Consider the following 18,405-nt stretch of genomic DNA (forward strand, 5'->3'; position numbering starts at 1 on the left):
TTGTGTGATGTGATGCTGAATACTACAGAATCACTGAAGAGAAGAGGAGAGGGAAAGTGAGAGGGTGAGCGAAACTGAGGCACTTGTGTGGTACCTGGCAAAAATGCTGTAGGTTTCAGTGCATCAGTGAAGGTAAGTGTGTGGGCGGATGGCGGCACACAGCTCCTCCACTGCCACTGAAAACTGTTTCTGTGTGTGCAGATGGAAGCTGATATGTTTGTGCTGCTAGTGCTGGGATCTGAGTACTAGTCAGAGTAGCTACAGGCGGTTTTTATGACGATTTTTCGTGCATGTGTTCAGTGCAATGGAGGACTTATGCAAGCACTGATTGCACACTGCAACCCACCAATGGGTCAATACATTTAAGCTGTGACCAATCAGAGGATCAAATAGTAATTGTAGGCTTAAGAAGCTTGTGGCACGGTGTGAGGCTTCACACCATGTGTAAACTCACACTGTGCCAGACAAACGCACACACTTGTAAGTCAAAGCAAGAGGATATGATGCAGCGAATCAATGAATTTTTGAATGCAATTCTCCACCTTTGTTTTTTTTTATGGGGGCTGGAAGCATAATGCTAAGCACTTTTGCCCTTGAGAGCTCCGTTCTAATGCTGCTAAATATAAGCCTCTCAAACAGCCTGAGAAGGCAAAGCGCTCTTTGAGAGGAGAGTCAGTTAGAGTTGCAAAATGCAGAAAGCACAACACACAATGAGAGAAAGAGGTCTAAAAAAACAAGAGAGCACAAAATCCAAACAGGAGACTCAGAGCAGCCAAAGATGAGCATGGTGAAGGGAACAGGAGGCTCTGTTCGATTCCATTCAGTGGCTGCTCGCTGCTCTAAGTTTGTTTGCTGTTGTCTGTTAAACCTTGGGAAGAGCCTTCATGCATAATGCAGCTCCATGTGACAGAAAGATGGGGATTGGGGCAAACCATGACGGCAGATCATATTATCCAGTCATGCCAGAGTTTATCAACTGAGAGCTCTCGGTGCATGAAAATCTGCATTGTGCTGCAGCTGCCGTCATCTCTTCAAAAACAGTGTGAAAGCACAGAAGTCAGAGTTGAAGAAGAAAACTGGGAAAAGTAAAATAGATGCAGATTTAAATAAATGCTGGATGCTAAGGAAGGTGATTCTCCTGCCTTTCAGTATTTACAGATCTGGTTGAATTCAGATCAGCGGGCTGAGCCCGTTTTTCTTAAATTGTTGATTTATCGTTTTGTCAAAAGAGAGGCATTATCAATTCATTTTGAGATATTACAAGAGCACGCGCAATGAACTTAGGGAGTAGGAAATAGTTTTGTTAGTAAAGCATTGGCAGAACCGGGGCAACAAGTATAAGGCAGCTAAATTGGAAAGGGAGTTGCTGATGGTGCATTTATGTAGATCTATGTGTAAATGATATTCATTGTGTGTGGCAAGGTGAGCCTCTGGACTCTCACGGTGCATATTGATTCTCCCTCTGCCCTTCTAACATAGTGTGAATCTTCTGGACATCAGTGGTTAGGATTCAGTGGGAATGTTAGGATTGCAGGTGTAATCCCAGCTTGAGCCAGTGTCTTACTGCTGCCTCTCACTAGAATGTACAGGAAGGAAGGCCCGGATGTTGGCACTACTTTCCTTTTAGACATGTTTTTGTCTGGTTAAAATTAGCACATAGAGTGCATAGAAAATCACAATTACTGATACATGCAGTTGCAGTCTAAATGCCAGAAAACCTCAGATTTGGTCATTTGTCAGTGATCCAAGCTTTGTTGCATACTGACTACTGGTTGGTTTATTCATGGCTGGTTGGATATAAAGAGGAAAGTTACACTGCTTCTTATTCAACAAAGCAGAGTTGTGTAAAACTGAATATTGTAACACAACTGATTAAATACATTCCACCATTATGGAGCCTCCAGTGCTGCAGTTCCTGAAAGTTCAACCCTGTTGCTGTTGGGCAAAGAATTTAATGCCAGATTTACTTTGCCACTATTTGCACTCACTATGGCAAAGAACAACAACCTCCAGGCTAGTAGGCTAACCTATTACACTGAAAAATTCAAGTTTTGCTGAAGATTTTTATTGTGCAATGAAGAATGCGAATTAACCATCTTAATGACAGTGCTTGCCGCCCTTAATGCAAACATTCCACCCAAGCTATACCTATATCTGTATCAGAATCAGAATCAACTTTAATGACACAGCTTACAAGGAATTTGGTTTCTGCTGTTGGTGTCACTCTAGGAATAAGGAAAAGAGAAAAATAAAATAACTAGAAAAAATAGAGATATAGATATGTACACATCTTGAAAAGAATATATACAATGAGTAGTACAAAACGATAATATTTTGAAGTGACACGGGTGCTTCATCCTGGGCTTAGCACTGCCCAATATTGTGATTAAAGAAACATGAAGAAGACAGGCCACCTTTCCACATATAGAAGGATAATAATTTAGCGTAACCAGACCTTTCTACATAGCTGTGCTATATTAGGAAGCAAAGGATCACTCTGAACCCAATCGGCATCAAGGAAACACACATGAAGGTTGTCGTACCTTGATGTCCACAAAGACAATAGGTGGACTAGACTAAAAACACAGAGGCTCTATACAAGAAAGGTCAGAGTCACCTGTTTTTTTTTGTTTGTTTGTTTTTTTAAAGTACACTGAGGTCTTTCAGTGTCTGCAGGTGTTTTGTCATTTGGCAGTGGCCAGTGTTATCATCTACACCAGAGTGAAGACAGCTGATGCTAATAGATATACCAAGGTCACCAGAAAAGCTGTGTCTGTCCTGGAAGAGGAGCTTCAATGTTTGGTAGAGGTACAGAGAGGAGAATGCTGAGGAAATTCAATTCAATTTTATTTACATAGCACCAGTTACAGTTCCAATTGTCTCAAGATGCTTTCCAGAACCCAAATTCCTGGAACTATAGGAACTGTAGGAAAGCATTCTTTACTATGAACAAGTCCTCTCTTCCCCTGGCCACCACTCTGGTGTTACGTTAGAGAAGCTTCAGTCGTAGTCTGATCATCAAACTGTATCATACCTCTACTTTCTGCAGGGTGGACTGCTGAGACATGGCATACCTAAATCTGAACAATAATATCAACATCATCATTTGTGTTACTTTTTTAATTGTATGTGCAATATCAGTTCCAGTATCATGCAATATTTATTTTATGTACATATTTTGTTATGGGCAATATTTCATTTCCATTTACAATGTTATGTATATATATAATTTTATTATCTGCAGTGTCACTTAATGACTGCAATATCATTGAAAGTGTTGCTTCTTACTTTACCATTCATATTGTATCTTACACCACTATATTGGCACTAGTGAATGAGCTGACTATGCAACACTACGCTGCCACTTCTAATTAATTGATCATTCTTATCCCAAACTCACTAAATATGCTGTCACCAAGTCCTAAAAGTTACAAAAGACACCTCTGTAACCACAAATCACCTTGCCTGCTGTGGTAACAGGCAGTAAATCACAAAATGCAATCTTCTTGATTAGATCTCAAAAATAAGATGGAAATGTCAGATCTAACTGTACCCAGCAACACTATTTTTTCTCCCTGTTACAACCATTTGTGGATGTGGAAATTGGTTTCCCTCTCTGCTCCCAGTTTAGGTGCAGACACATGCAGATTTAAATGGTGGGCGGCTGCAGGTGAGCCCTGCAACAGCAGAATTCTCATATATTAAAATGGCTCCCATGATGCTTCCCTACTGTGTTATTGTTATGCTAATGTTTAGCAAATTATGATGTTCAGAAAATCCTGGCTTTTCCTGTTCTCATTCATCGCCTTTTATTCTGTTCTATATTTACATTCTATTGTAATCGTAATCAGAGTTGTCATTTCTGACAAGTGGCGCGAACGAAATCGGCTCATATGACCAGACGCCAACGAACAGAGGCATACAAGCACAAACTCATGCAAACTGTGAAGTAAGGCAGAAGTAAATGTCTTTATAGACTGTGACAGCCTGGAACTCCATCAGTTCATGCATGCAATCCTCCTTTTTTTCTGACATTTCGAGTTGATTGCAATTATGTGTATTGTATGACTCATGCTGTGAAAGTGCACATGAATGCACACAGAAGCACAGACCCTAACACACACATCACCAAGTGTCCATATGCAAATTGACCAGAAGTTTGCATACTGTTAAGCCTTGGAACAATCCTTCATGAATAATGGAGTCACACATGACAGACGGAAGAGGATTGGGGAGGACCATCGAGTGGGAGAAAAGATTTGAAGCTCTTCCATCGTTTTCTTGCCCAAACAATGGACTGTGAGGAGATCAGATCCCCTGATGATTTCCTCTTCAGCAAGGATGTGGGAAAAGAGAAGATGCCACAAATGAGGCAAAAGAGATTTTAGCGCTAATGTGAATTGAATTTGGTGCTGTGGAAAATCAAACAATGCACTTTCAGCACTATATAATATTCTTTGCAGCCCTCTCCCCTAATGACGACGTCCCCACACAACTAAATTGTATTAATTCTGTTTTGAGGGAAAACTGATTTTCTCCCAGATTATGCCTGTCTGTAACATATCAAATATGCTTCTAATTGGGATATCCCAATCTAATCTGAGGCATTAGGATCAGGCCCGATTCATATATTTTTTTTCAAATGATAAGTATTGATATGAATCTAAGCTAGGGATGCAAATTCTGAATCATTTTCCTAATCAATAACTGCCTGCAATATCAATTTATAATCAAATACACACAGTAGACATTTGTCCTGGGCTGATATTACTGTATTAGTCTGTAGAAAAGAGACTTGGCCTGCTGAAGCAGCTACATGATTAAACGGTAATACCTGCTCATGATTAAACAGTAATACCTGGCTATGCCACCTGGTGGCACAGCCAGATACTACAACTAATCTACAGTACATTTGCATGCATTCAACATGCATGCAGAGAATACAGGTTTTCCCCATCTTCTGGAGTTTATGCACCTACGGTAAACCTTCTCTCTTAATACTACAGTCAGGTCCATAAATATTTGGTCGATGATGGATAACAAGTGTGGTGGATGACAGAAGAATCCTTTAACTGGCCAAGAAAACCCCTTCACAACAATTGGTCAGATCAAGAACATTCTCCATTAGGTAGGCGTATCTGTGTCAAAGTCCACAATTAAGAGAAGACTTCACCAGAGTGAATACAGAGGGTTCACCACCAGGTATAAACCATTGGTGAGCCCCAAAAACAGGAATAACAAAAAAACAAAAAAACATCTAGAAGAGCCTGTGCACTTCTGGAACAACATCCTATGGACAGATGAGACAAACATAAAATGTGTTGTAATGTTTGGAGCGTTCACCTGATGTGGATGTAAATACCCTCAAATTAAAGCCGAAGAAACAGCTTGGATGCAGAAGTGCAATTTTTTTTTTTTTTTTACTGTACCTTTCAGTCTTCAAGCAGATACGTTGGATTGATTTTATTAAAATTTTATGTACTTGAAGTGTGTTTTATCTAGGAAAATGTCATCAGATTGGGACTCAGTTTGTCATATACACTCAACAAAAATATAAACGCAACACTTTTGTTTTTGCTCCCATTTTTTATGAGATGAACTCAAAGATCTAAAACTTTTTTCCACATACACAATATCACCATTTCTCTCAAATATTGTTCACAAATCTGTCTAAATCTGTGATAGTGAGCACTTCTCCTTTGCTGAGATAATCCATCCCACCTCACAGGTGTGCCATATCAAGATGCTGATTAGACACCATGATTAGTGCACAGGTGTGCCTTAGACTGCCCACAATAAAAGGCCACTCTGAAAGGTGCAGTTTTATCACACAGCACAATGCCACAGATGTGGCAAGATTTCAGGGAGCGTGCAATTGGCATGCTGACGGCAGGAATGTCAACCAGAGCTGTTGCTCGTGTATTGAATGTTCATTTCTCTACCATAAGCCGTCTCCAAAGGCGTTTCAGAGAATTTGGCAGTACATCCAACCAGCCTCACAACCGCAGACCACGTGTAACCACACCAGCCCAGGACCTCCACATCCAGCATGTTCACCTCCAAGATGGTCTGAGACCAGCCACTCAGACAGCTGCTGAAACAATCGGCTTGCATAACCAAAGAATTTCTGCACAAACTGTCAGAAACCGTCTCAGGGAAGCTCATCTGCATGCTCGTCATCGGGGTCTCCACCTGACTCCAGTTCGTCGTCGTAACCAACTTGATTTGGCAAATGCTCACATTGGATGGCGTCTGGCACATTGGAGAGGTGTTCTCTTCACGGATGAATCCTGGTTTACACTGTTCAGGGCAGATGGCAGACAGCGTGTGTGGCGTCGTGTAGGTGAGCGGTTTTCTGATATCAATGTTGTGGATGGAGTGGCCCATGGTGGCGGTGGGGTTATGGTATGGGCAGGCGTCTGTTATGGACGAAGAACACAGGTGCATTTTATTGATGGCATTTTGAATGCACAGAGATACCGTGATGAGATCCTGAGGCCCATTGTTGTGCCATACATCCAAGAACATCGCCTCACGTTGCAGCAGGATAATGCACGGCCCCATGTTGCAAGGATCTGTACACAATTCTTGGAAGCTGAAAACGTCCCAGTACTTCCATGGCCAGCATACCCACTGGACATGCCACCTATTGAGCATGTTTGGGATGCTCTGGATCAGCGTATACGACAGCGTGTACCAGTTCCCGCCAATATCCAGCAACTTTGTTGTTTTAGATCTTTGAGCTCATCTCATAAAAAATGGGAGCAAAAACAAAAGTGTTGCATTTATGTTTTTGTTGAGTGTAAAAATTAAATGATTGAGATTGGATCAGGGACAAAAGGTCTTGATTAGGACATCCTTAGTTTCTAATCAGCCCATCTTTGCTGTTACATTATTGCTTTGCTCTCACTCCTGTTCAGTCAACCAATTATACATTAGGTCCAGAAAATGGATGGCAATCTTCATACATGTTGTAAAAGGGTCATTTTTTTAACAAACGAAACAGTAAGTGAAAACAAAACTTAAAAGAAGACTAATGGTCTTATAAAGGACATAATCTTCAATCTCCTGGGTGAACATTTGAGGCCTCCACCTCCTGACTTGGTGTTAGTGACTCTTTCAAACTACAAATATTTCTTAAGGATGCCATAGTTGTGCCTTTTTTAGAGAAAACATGCTTTATTTTAAACATAAATGAGACGACACTCTAGTTGTATAGGCTCATTTTAGCGGCACAATGTAGCAATGACTACTGTATGTATGAAATATTTTATATATTTTGGTGATTAGTCGAAATGCATTGTGTGACATCATGCTTCAGCAGTTTATGGATCTAAAGCTCAATTTCTGATATTTGGTCGCCGTAGAAAGAAAACCGTTTCATGTGATTGTCATGCCAAGCACACGTAGCAGTCGGTTCCTGTTAAAACAGGCAGTTAGGGCTTGAAAACCCCTTCTAAAAGTTAAATTAAACCAGGTTAATTTAAAAAAAAAAGCTAAATTAGTTGTAGAAAGGTTTGCTGTAATGAGGGCAGTCTAAACACACAGGGAGAGGGCTTGATGGAAAAGGCACAAAGTACAGTGTTGCACTGAACAGAGGGAATATGGCAGAGATGCTCTGGCAGCTGATTAGGTGAATGAGAGGCAGGTTTGTGCTGTTGGCAGGTAGATATGAGGTGACAATTGGAACAGTGGGAAGAGCTCAGGACAAGTGCTGCAGGGTGAAGAAATGACAGGGTCTGAAACTGCAGGGAGGATAGCGGGTGAATAAAATTAATGAAACTAACTGCACTTCCTCCTGCACTTTGGGCATTTTGAGGGAAGTTTTAATTGTCAAATAAGAGTTTTCTCTAGAAAATAGTCACAAAATATTTCCATCTTTAAAATAGGTTTGCACTGCCAACACAATTCCCTACAGGTATAATCTGTTTAGCCAGTCACCAGCACATCTTCGCCTGTCTGTTTGTGTGTCCATCCATGTCTGTCTTCTTTTCCTTTGCGTTTGTGTGTGCAAAAGAGAGACAGTTAGAAAGTCTGAGACAGAGAGAAAAGGCAGACAGATTAGTGCGTCAGCAAACAGGCCTGTGAAACGGAGCGGTGGAAAAAAAGGGCAGGGATAATAAGGGATAATCACAGCTTTATCCTGTCACTGCCAATCACACTGGGTAGAGGATTGAGAGATGAAGACAGCAGGCCATGTCGCCCCATGTTGATACGCCTGACCAGCTATCTGCTCCCACTGTGATAGCCTGTAAGACATGCTCTAACCCACAGATGAGAACCTCTAATCCTGCAATACACTCATACTCTGCTAGATTAGCTGCAAGGTCCCTTCCCACACTGATCCAAGATCCTTCTATTTGTGCTTAAAAGCAAACGGAGGGATTGAAACGCAACTCTTACGAGGAGGAATATGAGGGAACTGAAATAGACAAATAAAAAGATAGAGACTACAAAGGATAAGGACAGTAAGGGAGAGGCTTGAGGAGAGAGAGGAAAATTCAAAAAGACAAGAAAAGGAATGGGGATAGAAGAATATCAGGGTCATAACTCACACCGCGGCTGAAACCTTACTGAGTTTAACAGGATTTGAGCTATGAGAGCAGATAGCAAGAAGGAGGCTAGAAAGGACAATTTGTATTTTTATCAGAAAAGAAGTACAGGGGGACAAAAGGCGATGCTTTTGGTAGCCTAGTTTCTCCCCCACAAAGACCTAGGATAGCTGCCCTACAAAACAGAATAAAAGCAGGGTGAGACAGAAAAGGAGACGGATGGAGAGAGTGTGGGTGATGATGAAGCTGAAGCAGCTATATTGTCATGGTTACCATCGCGAGTGCATGAGGAGGCTGCCTGTGTGTGTGTGTGTGTGAGTGTGTTTAAAGTAGAGCACTGGGCTTGCAATGTAAACAGATGTCATGTGATATTTGCAGAAGCTTTGTGTAGACTTGCTGTAATCCTCATGAAGGTTTCTGTGTTTCATTTACAATATCCACTAAGGAGATATTTCCAGCATCACATCGTTTTTAGAAGGTGGAATAAGTGTACAGGACTTCCAACAAAGTGCACATTGTAGATACAGACGCACACTAATTATTCCGCATCAACTATGATTCAACCCTTGGGCATTTCACGGTGGTAATGCGTAGCTAAATTTACTGTTTTCTCACTATATCTCGAGGGTCTTAACGATAAAAATTCCTCACACATCTGGTACGAATAAGAACAGATACACTAGTGTACATTTTCACACTTTCTCTTGAGCTTATCTCGCTTTTACATGCTGTGACGTCAACCCGGCATTAGTTAGTTTTATTCATAGTGCATGTTGTGTCTATTGCGCTGCTCTAATACAGAGTGAAAGAGTGAATCACTGTGTTTTAAATGAATGTCTGTTTTCCCACAGATACGTCTCTGTGTGTGATTTTCCTGGTCTTCTCTGTAGCCACTTCTGTTTATTTCTTTGCAGAGGAGCTACAAATTGAAAGTGATGGTTGAATGAACATCCAGGATACATCTACTGTTTAAAAAAATCCACCAGTTTGCAGTTCCTGTACAGTCAGAGCTCATCATTGGATGCCAGTTGACTGCTCTATTGTCTCGCTGCACATTTTTGGAAGATTGGGCTTTCAACTGACTGTACTGCTCCGACACACTGATCATAAAGATTACATTCATATCTCTTTTATTATCTTTACATTTTTCAAATTTTGACCCTCATTCTCAGATTTTGTAAATCAAAACTGCCTGCTGCCTCATACACACACCTTAAACGGCCTTAGACCAACCGTCACTGTGTTACAGTGAGCCACAAATCAAAGAAAGTCAATTAAAACCAGCTCAGTATCCAGAGTTTCTCCCGTCACTCCCTCACAAACACATTAATATTCTCGTTTCTGTCTCCTCTGTTTTACCGGACGTCCTTTCAACTTGTATAGTTGCCTGAGTCCAGAGGTTACACTTAAAAGACTGCAGAGCTGCTCCCCTACTGTCAGAAAGTCTTACTAACAGCTTCTTCAGTACACACAAACACGCACACATATATTTGTGCACAGATGCACGCTTCGAGTTGCTCAACAAAGGCAGCCATGTGATCTCTGCCCTCTGAGGCAGGAGAGGACAGTTTGTCAGTCGTTCTTCATCTCCTCTTCATCTGGCGGTTTCCTATTCTCTTTCTTGTCATTTTCTTACACTCTCCTATTCTATTTTCTGTTATCTATTATCTCCCTGTCTTCCCATTCACTGCCCCATTGCTTTCTCTCCCTTTGTCCCTCTGACTATCCTGAGACAAAATAAAAATGGCCTCAAAAACACAGCGAGGGCCTCCAGAAAACAGCATCTGCTCAAATTTAATTGGTTGCCAAGTCTGATTTTCACCCTGTTCCAGTGGATTTCCAGTCGAGCGTAAAACTTCACCTTGCACTACGACTTTGGAGGTTACAGTTTGATAGTTAATGTTCAACCCAGTGGCAGGACTCACATACCTGCCTTGTGCAGTTACACTACTTTTGTGCTGTTACAGTACCTTGTCTTGCAGATTTGCACTGACTTATCAAATCTTGTATGCAACACCTTTTATATGAAATGAAATCTAAGGTCTTTGTACCAGTGAAGTGTTTTTGTGTCAGCTGTCATTTGTCAAGACAGATTTTTCTGTGTTTCAGTTCCCAGTCTAGTGAGTCATATTTCAGTTTGTTTTTTTGTTTTTTGTTTTTTTTTTATCAAGGAGTTCAACGTTCGTTCAATTCAACAACCCAAATTCTAGCTTGGGATTAGAAACATGAGATATGCTGCACTGTTCGTAGCTGTGAATGTTAAAGATACAATAATAATGATAATAGTAATAACACTACAAATAATAGCATTTTCTGGGAAAACAACAAAATCATTTTTGCATTAAAGGCATTATGGAGGATGTTTTTTTTGTTTAATTTGTCTGATTCACATAAAATGAATATAATGACCTTTAGTGGACTTGTATGTATGGTTTCTAAAAAAATAAAAAATAAAAAAAAATAACTGTGGACATGGCAGGACCTGAAAAACATCAGCCAATCAACGCGCTCGGACCGAGGCGTTTGGTTTGCTCCCTTTCCTGTCAATCAAAAATCTTCCGGCTCAGGCCTAGTTACGTAGATTACGTACGCCTTGGACTTACGTGTTTTGTGTATGTGTTGCTTTGGTATAGCTTCGTAGTTAGCTGGCGACTTGTTTTGCTCATCTTTTTTATATAATGGCAGATAAAGATCCAGGGGGACCCAGCCGTTAAAGAAAGGCATTTTTTGATGTCAGAGAAAATAAAAGACAACTGGATCGCGAGAATGCAAAAACATTTGGGCGATGGCGTCAGCTCAAGCAACAAATGGACCTAAAGACAGATGCCTTGGTTGCTAAATTCCTTCTGGACAGGTAAAATGTATTATTGTATTATACTGCGGCTGTAGGCAACTTCACGAGTCCTACGCAAGTTTCTGGAGGGGGGCGTTTCTTCGTAAATGTTAAGAGGGGGGATGTTAGAGGGGGATGAGGGAGAGGTTGTATGTGCGCATGCGCATGCTACGTTCAAAGTCGTAGGAAATTAAATCTCCTCTAATGCCTTTAAGAGGAGGGGAGGGAAACAACAGACAGACTAAAATGGTCCCCTGCATGCTGCACATGTTGTTTATGGGATCATGGTGATAACAATGTATATGTAGTACAATTTGAATATCAATGCAAAAGCTTACACATTCTTTTTTGTGTTCATATTATTATTTACAAAGTTTTGACCATTCCATATTGGCAAGTCATGCCACACAGCAGCTATCTTGATGACTCCTGGATGGATATTTTGGTCTAACAAGACCCAGTTCCTGATTAAATGAATGTAGAGAGAACCCTAAGAGCAGTTTTAATGGTCACTGGGACAGGAAAAATTGCTTTATATAAAATCAGCATCCAATCTGACTTGGAAAATGCTTTCAAAGTTTGTAACTTTGCCTCAAAAATAAGGTTTAAAAAGCATTTTTATCCTGCAGGTTATACAAACATGCACATGGTTTCACGACATCACACTTGAGTCCGTGCAACAACATGATTGGATGTTTCCTAGTTTGACTGTTCCAAGACAGCAAATTGTCTATTTGGAGGGAAGGAACAGGACATGTGTTGTACAGCATTTTACAAAATTCTCTCATAGGTTTCTATTCAGGATTCTTTAAGTGGTGATTCTCTCTCTTCCCGAGTAACCATAAATGCATTTGTGGCCACTGTAGCTTCCAGCATGCTTTTGTAGATCTACCTGACTGAGTGGGCGTGTAGCCTTGAATGATCCGGTCGAAAAACATACAGAGGAAAAGCAGCAGACATCTCCAGCATGGACAGGAGGGCATGTTTTAGTGTGGGCTGCCTGTTGGCACACTGACAGTCCCCATCTGCATTACACTGAACCTGAGAAGCACAGTGAATCTCAAAAATCCTCTCAAATTAACCCACCATCCTCATCTCCATTAGATACAGGCCATTACTGTGGATACAGGTGAAATCAGCTGCTTTGTATTTCTGAATGTTGTCGCATTTAATCGTCTTTCTCAGATTCCGTTTTCAAATTTCGCTTCTTGTTGTCAAATCTGTTATTCTCTTCATATTTGATCTTCCTTTTTTCCTCTTACACCAAAGCTTTTTACGACCCTTTGTATTGCAGGCTTGACTCTCTTTGTTTTGTGTTTCTCTGCCAGGTGTTCTGTTGTTTGATGGTAGTGAATTGAAATCAAATATCTACCTTCTGTTTGCATTCAGTTGTCTGTACTACGTGTGCCCTTGTGCTTGTGTGAAAACAACAATTTCAAAAAGATAATGGCATCTATGGACTGCAGTTTCTTGTCAAAATGTTAAAAGGCATTTAGTGTTGCTGCTTTGACACGTCCCTGCAGATTCATTCTGCTGACATGAAGTTGTGATCTGAATTAAAGCAGGCAGCCAGAGAGCCACACTGCTGATTGATGTCATGTTTGATTTCAAACTGACTATTCACTGTGATTACCCAGAGTCTCAATGTCAGTAATTGCTATAAATGACAGTAAAAACTGTATTTGAAACATCACCTCAGTTTTGCATCTATTTTACATCAGAATACAAACACAGCACTTCTGCTCAGTTACATGCATGACACTCTAGTTTCATTATGACCTACAAGTTTTGATGTCAGTGTTGTGTTTGAAACTTTAAAATATACATGATTGAAAAAAGCAAATATTCACCCCTGTGAAAAGCAGAGCATGTCCCACAGATTTAAGCCTGTGTTAATTAATATTTATGGTCACCTAGGGCCAGCACTACAAGTAGTGAACACAGTTTTGGCATACTACCACTGAGTTGTTGGCAAAATTTGCTAAATAATTGCCTGTTTACATATTTAGCAAATATCTGATACAAGCAACATTAGCATTCATTTGAGTGCTACTGGTATGTCGGTCTCCACCAACCCCTGTGATTTGACATTTTCACCAGCTAAATACCCCAGTGTGTTCACCAGCTAGTTGCTAACTGTGTGTTTGCTGTTTGGTGCTGAAGTAGTAGCATATTATGAACCAAGTTTTCCTTTTGTTGTTGAAAACAGCTACCCACCGCTGATGGAAATTTGCTTCAATGAGAGTCATGACACTGGAACAAAACAGTGAAAATGCAAAAATAGTCAGCTGAAAGATGCTAAATTTGCTGCAGTCATTTTATGCTCTACCTTTACAAGCCCTCCCATGATGCCTCCACCACCGTGCTGTAAACTGGGATGGTGTGTTTGTGATAATGTGCCGTGTTTGATGACGGGGTAAATACTTAAGAAATCACTTATTTTGCTTTTTTTTAATAACTCTGGCATTACTTTCTCAGTTTCCAATTTAACATGAAGGAGTTTTCTTTTGTAGCTTTCTGTCCAAAAGAAGTCCAAATGAACCGATTACAATTCAACGCTGAAAAGCAAAAAGAAGGGCAGATTTCCAACAGGGTGATACTTTCTATAAGTACAGTGGTTCTGTCTCTGAATGCATTAAGCAGCTTCCGCTACATGAGGAGCTCTATAAAATCAGGAGCACTTTCCAGTGACACATTAGTGAAATTTTTGTCTAAAAGGATAGGACGCATATGCCATGGATATAATTTAGTGCCTCTTACACTTTAAAATGGCACAGACATGTCGATCCATGCATGAACTCCAGGAATTCAGGCAATTAGCTTAGTAGAAAATTGAATACAAGTGTCTGGTAAAATTAACCAAAGAGCCACAATGAAAAGTCTGTTAAGTATCTACAAGCCTTAGCATTTAGTAGTTTATAAATGAAGAAAAGAATACTGTAGCATTCTGTGTATTCAGTGCATGAATACTGATTATCAAGCAGAGACTTCTGAACTACAAGCTGTTGGAGGGAACCAAGTTTATTTCATTTTATTTCTGTCAAAGACCTTTTATTGTGACCAAAATGGATGTACTGTGAAGCAGCAGGAAGGAGCTTTTCACTGCAGTCACTTAAAAAAAGGATTAGTATTGAAACTACCGGTAGATAGTTTTTAGGATACAGTTTTGTGAGAAATGCAGCATGTAACAATTGAGTGGGAGCCCAACAACATAGAATGTCGATATGAACACAGTTGGCTTGGGAGCAGCTGAAAAAAGTAATTGAGCGATAATAAAGGAGAGGACATGGCAATGACTTCACTACTGGGGATGTAGCCTTTATTCTCCATCACGGCGAGAAACGGGGAGCGAACACGGCAGAGAAAAAGTAACAAGACTATTCAGTGTCTGATGTTCTTATCTGTAGCAGATGCAATGAACAGCACTGCTGTCACACCTGAAATGAATAATTACTTTAAATGTTAACCTTCAGTACATATTTCAACACCAGGAGTTTCTATATTATTAACCAACATCTGCAGATATGCACATCACAGATGTCTTTCTTCCTACATGCCCTTCACTCTCTCTGAATCTGATTCCTCTGGTTTGATGTTGCCTTCCAGGAATCATCAAAAAAACTCTGGCTCCAAGGAGAATATGATGTGAGGAGCATGAAAGTTGACTCTTTTGAGACGTTGTTTTTGTCACTGTGCAATCTGACAAGCTAGTCAACATTGTCAAAAGCAAATGATAGAGATGGAGTAATGTATGTGACACAACGTAACGGGCCCTTCTAAAGATTGAATGTCAAATCTGTGTCAGTGTGCAGAGCAATGTTGTTTGTGTTCCTGTATTTTGTCTGGAGAAGCTGTGCAGACTTACCTTATAAACAGTAATGGGTGAATTTAAATAACAATTGATGTTAGAATTTTTTTCAAAGAAAAAGCACAAAAAGAAAAATGCTTTCAAGACTTTTAAGAGCTGCACCTAATTTGTTTTAATAGACAGGTGTTTTTTTTGTAGGAAATTGAGTCCAGCAGTTCTGTGAAGGTTTAATGCAAAAACAATATTTGGCGAAAGGTTTTCAGTGCTTTAAACACAATTTGATTTCATACCACTGTATTTTGGCCTTTGTGTTTGCCTGTGAATGTGCTGGAGCCAGTTAGTACATATGGTTGTTTATACGGTCTGTGGCTGCAGCTGTCGTGCTGGTTACACATCCTGCCACCCTGCAGAGATGGCTTCCTTTTTGTGGTTATGCTGACGGCAGCTTGAATTGTATGAATCTTCCTTCTTGTAAATCACACAAGTGGCAAACTTCCTTAAGTCGCTATAAAAACAAAAACACGCATTTCATCCAGACTCCACAACAGCTGCTGAAGCCATCATGGCAAGTCAGAATTGAGCCTTTGTTAGTTTTAGGTTTCACTGTAATTAACTGCCAACAACACCATTTATAGGTCTCTGTGCTTTCTGCCTTTTTTTTCTGATTTTTGTTTAGGGCATTTCCTCCACTCCTTATTTTCTTTTTCTCATTCACACATGTGACTCCCAAGAATACATCCAGTTTTAACATGAAGCTGAGTGAGAGCACACATCAGCTTTAGTCTAAGTAATTTTCTGCCATAGAAATTCTGCCTTCTTGAGATGGTCTTAACTCTTTTCATGATCTTGCACCCTCGGTCTATCATCAGCTCGCTACATGTGCTCCTGCCGCAACCCCTCAGATGCTCTGAAGTCCAGTTCAAAGAATCAGCGGAAGACTGATTTTATTTTTTGTAGCCTAAAGTACTACAACGACCTCTGTGGAAGTCTGACAGCTGTAGCAACTATGAGTTCTAAGATAAACTCATGAAAGTTCCCCTTTGTATGTGGTGTTGCTTTCTCATTGGAACCCATTGGGACCCCTGTTCTGTGAGTTTACAGGCTTGATCAGCATGCTAAAATTTGCTTGCGAGTTCAGTTAAACCTGTTTTTACAGTTCCAACTGTATACAGTATGTATAAGACCATTATGTATATCAAGGCAGCATCTCTGTCTGTAGAATGACAGGAACCTTGCACTATAGAACTGAAATGTGCCACTGAATACAAGTAGAAGTTTCTCTTTAAAACCAACTTGACAAGGTCAAATCTCCCGAGGAACATTTCAAGTTAGTGCCTTGAGAGAAGTTGAATAATTAAAGAAAACACAGACCCAGAAGAAAAGTTGTTCTCATCTGGCTTTTATGGTCACGACTAAATGAGAGATGCAGTGTTGCAGTAAATAGATAACTACATTAATTGGGCAAGTTCAAGTGGGTGGCACATGTCAAGGTGACATTCATATGAATGCCAGAATTCAAGGTTTCCGAGGAGAACATTGCATGATAATGACATTAAATGATAGCTCTCAGTTGTACTTTTGGTGAGAGTGTTGCATCATAGGAAGTGGGTGATGAGATTCTGAAGTCGCTTAGAGCTAGATATGTGCAACTCATAATCCAGCTGTCTCATCTTTGGCACCCACCAGCTCTGCCAAAGTGCCTACAGCAAGATACTAAACCTCCACCAGCTCCAACAAAAATGATTAATGGCTGACACACCACAGAAACCATCATAGTCAAATTTATGTGAGGATAGTATTAAAGCAGATCCAAGATAACAGGAGCTGCACCTTATCTTTTGTGACATTTTCTCCTGAATTTATCCATTTTTTTCTTTTTCAGTGATTTAACTTTTTTTTGCCAAAATGGAAAGTTTGCAACAAAAAGCACACAGACTTGGTTTCTTTCTGTGGAGTTTGTGCAAACCACCAATACACCATCCTCTTCACATTTCAATCAGTGTCGTGTGGTTGGTGACTGTTTTCATGTTTGTCCTGGGCTTCCAGTTTTTCCAAAATGTCACTGCTGCCTGTTGCTCCTGGCATGTCAAGTGTACTAGTGTCAATTGTAGCACAACTGTTGGAATTCCATTGACATCCTTTAACAAAAAACTCAGTCTTGTTTCGAGTATGCTATCAACATGAACGGCTCAGCAGGTGAGGTTCAAAACATCAGGACTTCTGGTAAAGTAAATGAAAAGCAAAATCTGCTGTGATTGTATACCCAATGTCTTGAGCTCTTTTGATCATTTATCAGACAAAATTAATTCCGATTTTTGCCGTATTTTGCTCAATCAAGGTCTAAAACCTTGTAAATGAAGTGAGCACAAGTGATCAATAGTGCAAGAACTTTGTGCTAAGTGCTATTCTGAATACATGAAAAGGTTTGAAGGTGTTCATGAGGCTGCAGAAACAACATCCTATTTAGTAACATCTTAAGAAACCCCAAACCTCTTCCTTTACCACACATGGCATTCATGTTGCATAGCTTTGCAGCACTCAAGTCGCGTCATTCTCCAAAGACGTAATTTGTGCTGACATACACACACTCTACAAGTTCACTGAACCTTCCATTGGGGGTTCTTAGCGCGTAACATCAGTGCTAGCGTAAACCTCAGCCTTCATCTGTCACACCGAGGGCAGAGAGCTTCGGTGCATTAGTATCGTCCCACGCTACTGGCTCGGGGCCATGCATATTGCATGAGCATGTAACCTACATCTATCCACGCTGCTGTCAGCCGAGGTTCCCTGATCAGACAAGTTCAGTATGCAGAGTGTAATGGTGTCCAGGAATGTGTGGTGTGGTCTTTAGTCAATTTATTCCCTTGTCAAAAGAAATCAAGGTCCTGCTGATTTTAAACTCTTCTCAAATGGCTGCCAGAGGTCTGGGGTGTGTGCTCTTTAAATGCGTGTTCAAAATGGTTTGAGGCTGAAACAGTAAAATTATAATGGAGGTTTTATGGGGTGTGATCTGGGCAAGCTTAAACATTAGCTAATATATTTCAAATATTTCAGGAAAATAGTATAAGATGGGTTTGATTCATGTTGTCTTGCAAAATCAGTGTTCATTTTTTGTGGTTATTAACTTGCATTATAAATCAAAGTGGAGTCATGATTTCATGGAGCTGCAGTAAAACGTGCACGGGGGGAAAAAAGTGAAATAGAGAGATAAA

At 40.4% G+C, this 18,405-nt stretch overlaps 1 protein-coding gene across 2 annotated transcripts in view; it reads left to right on the forward strand.

The window, feature by feature from the left end:
• LOC110950961 (phospholipid phosphatase-related protein type 5-like) overlaps window positions 1-18,405 on the forward strand; it is a 53,112-nt gene that overhangs the window by 25,738 nt on the left and 8,969 nt on the right. The window lies entirely within an intron of this gene.

The sequence above is a fragment of the Acanthochromis polyacanthus genome, chromosome 3, assembly GCF_021347895.1.
Source record: "Acanthochromis polyacanthus isolate Apoly-LR-REF ecotype Palm Island chromosome 3, KAUST_Apoly_ChrSc, whole genome shotgun sequence".
NCBI lineage: Eukaryota > Metazoa > Chordata > Actinopteri > Pomacentridae > Acanthochromis > Acanthochromis polyacanthus.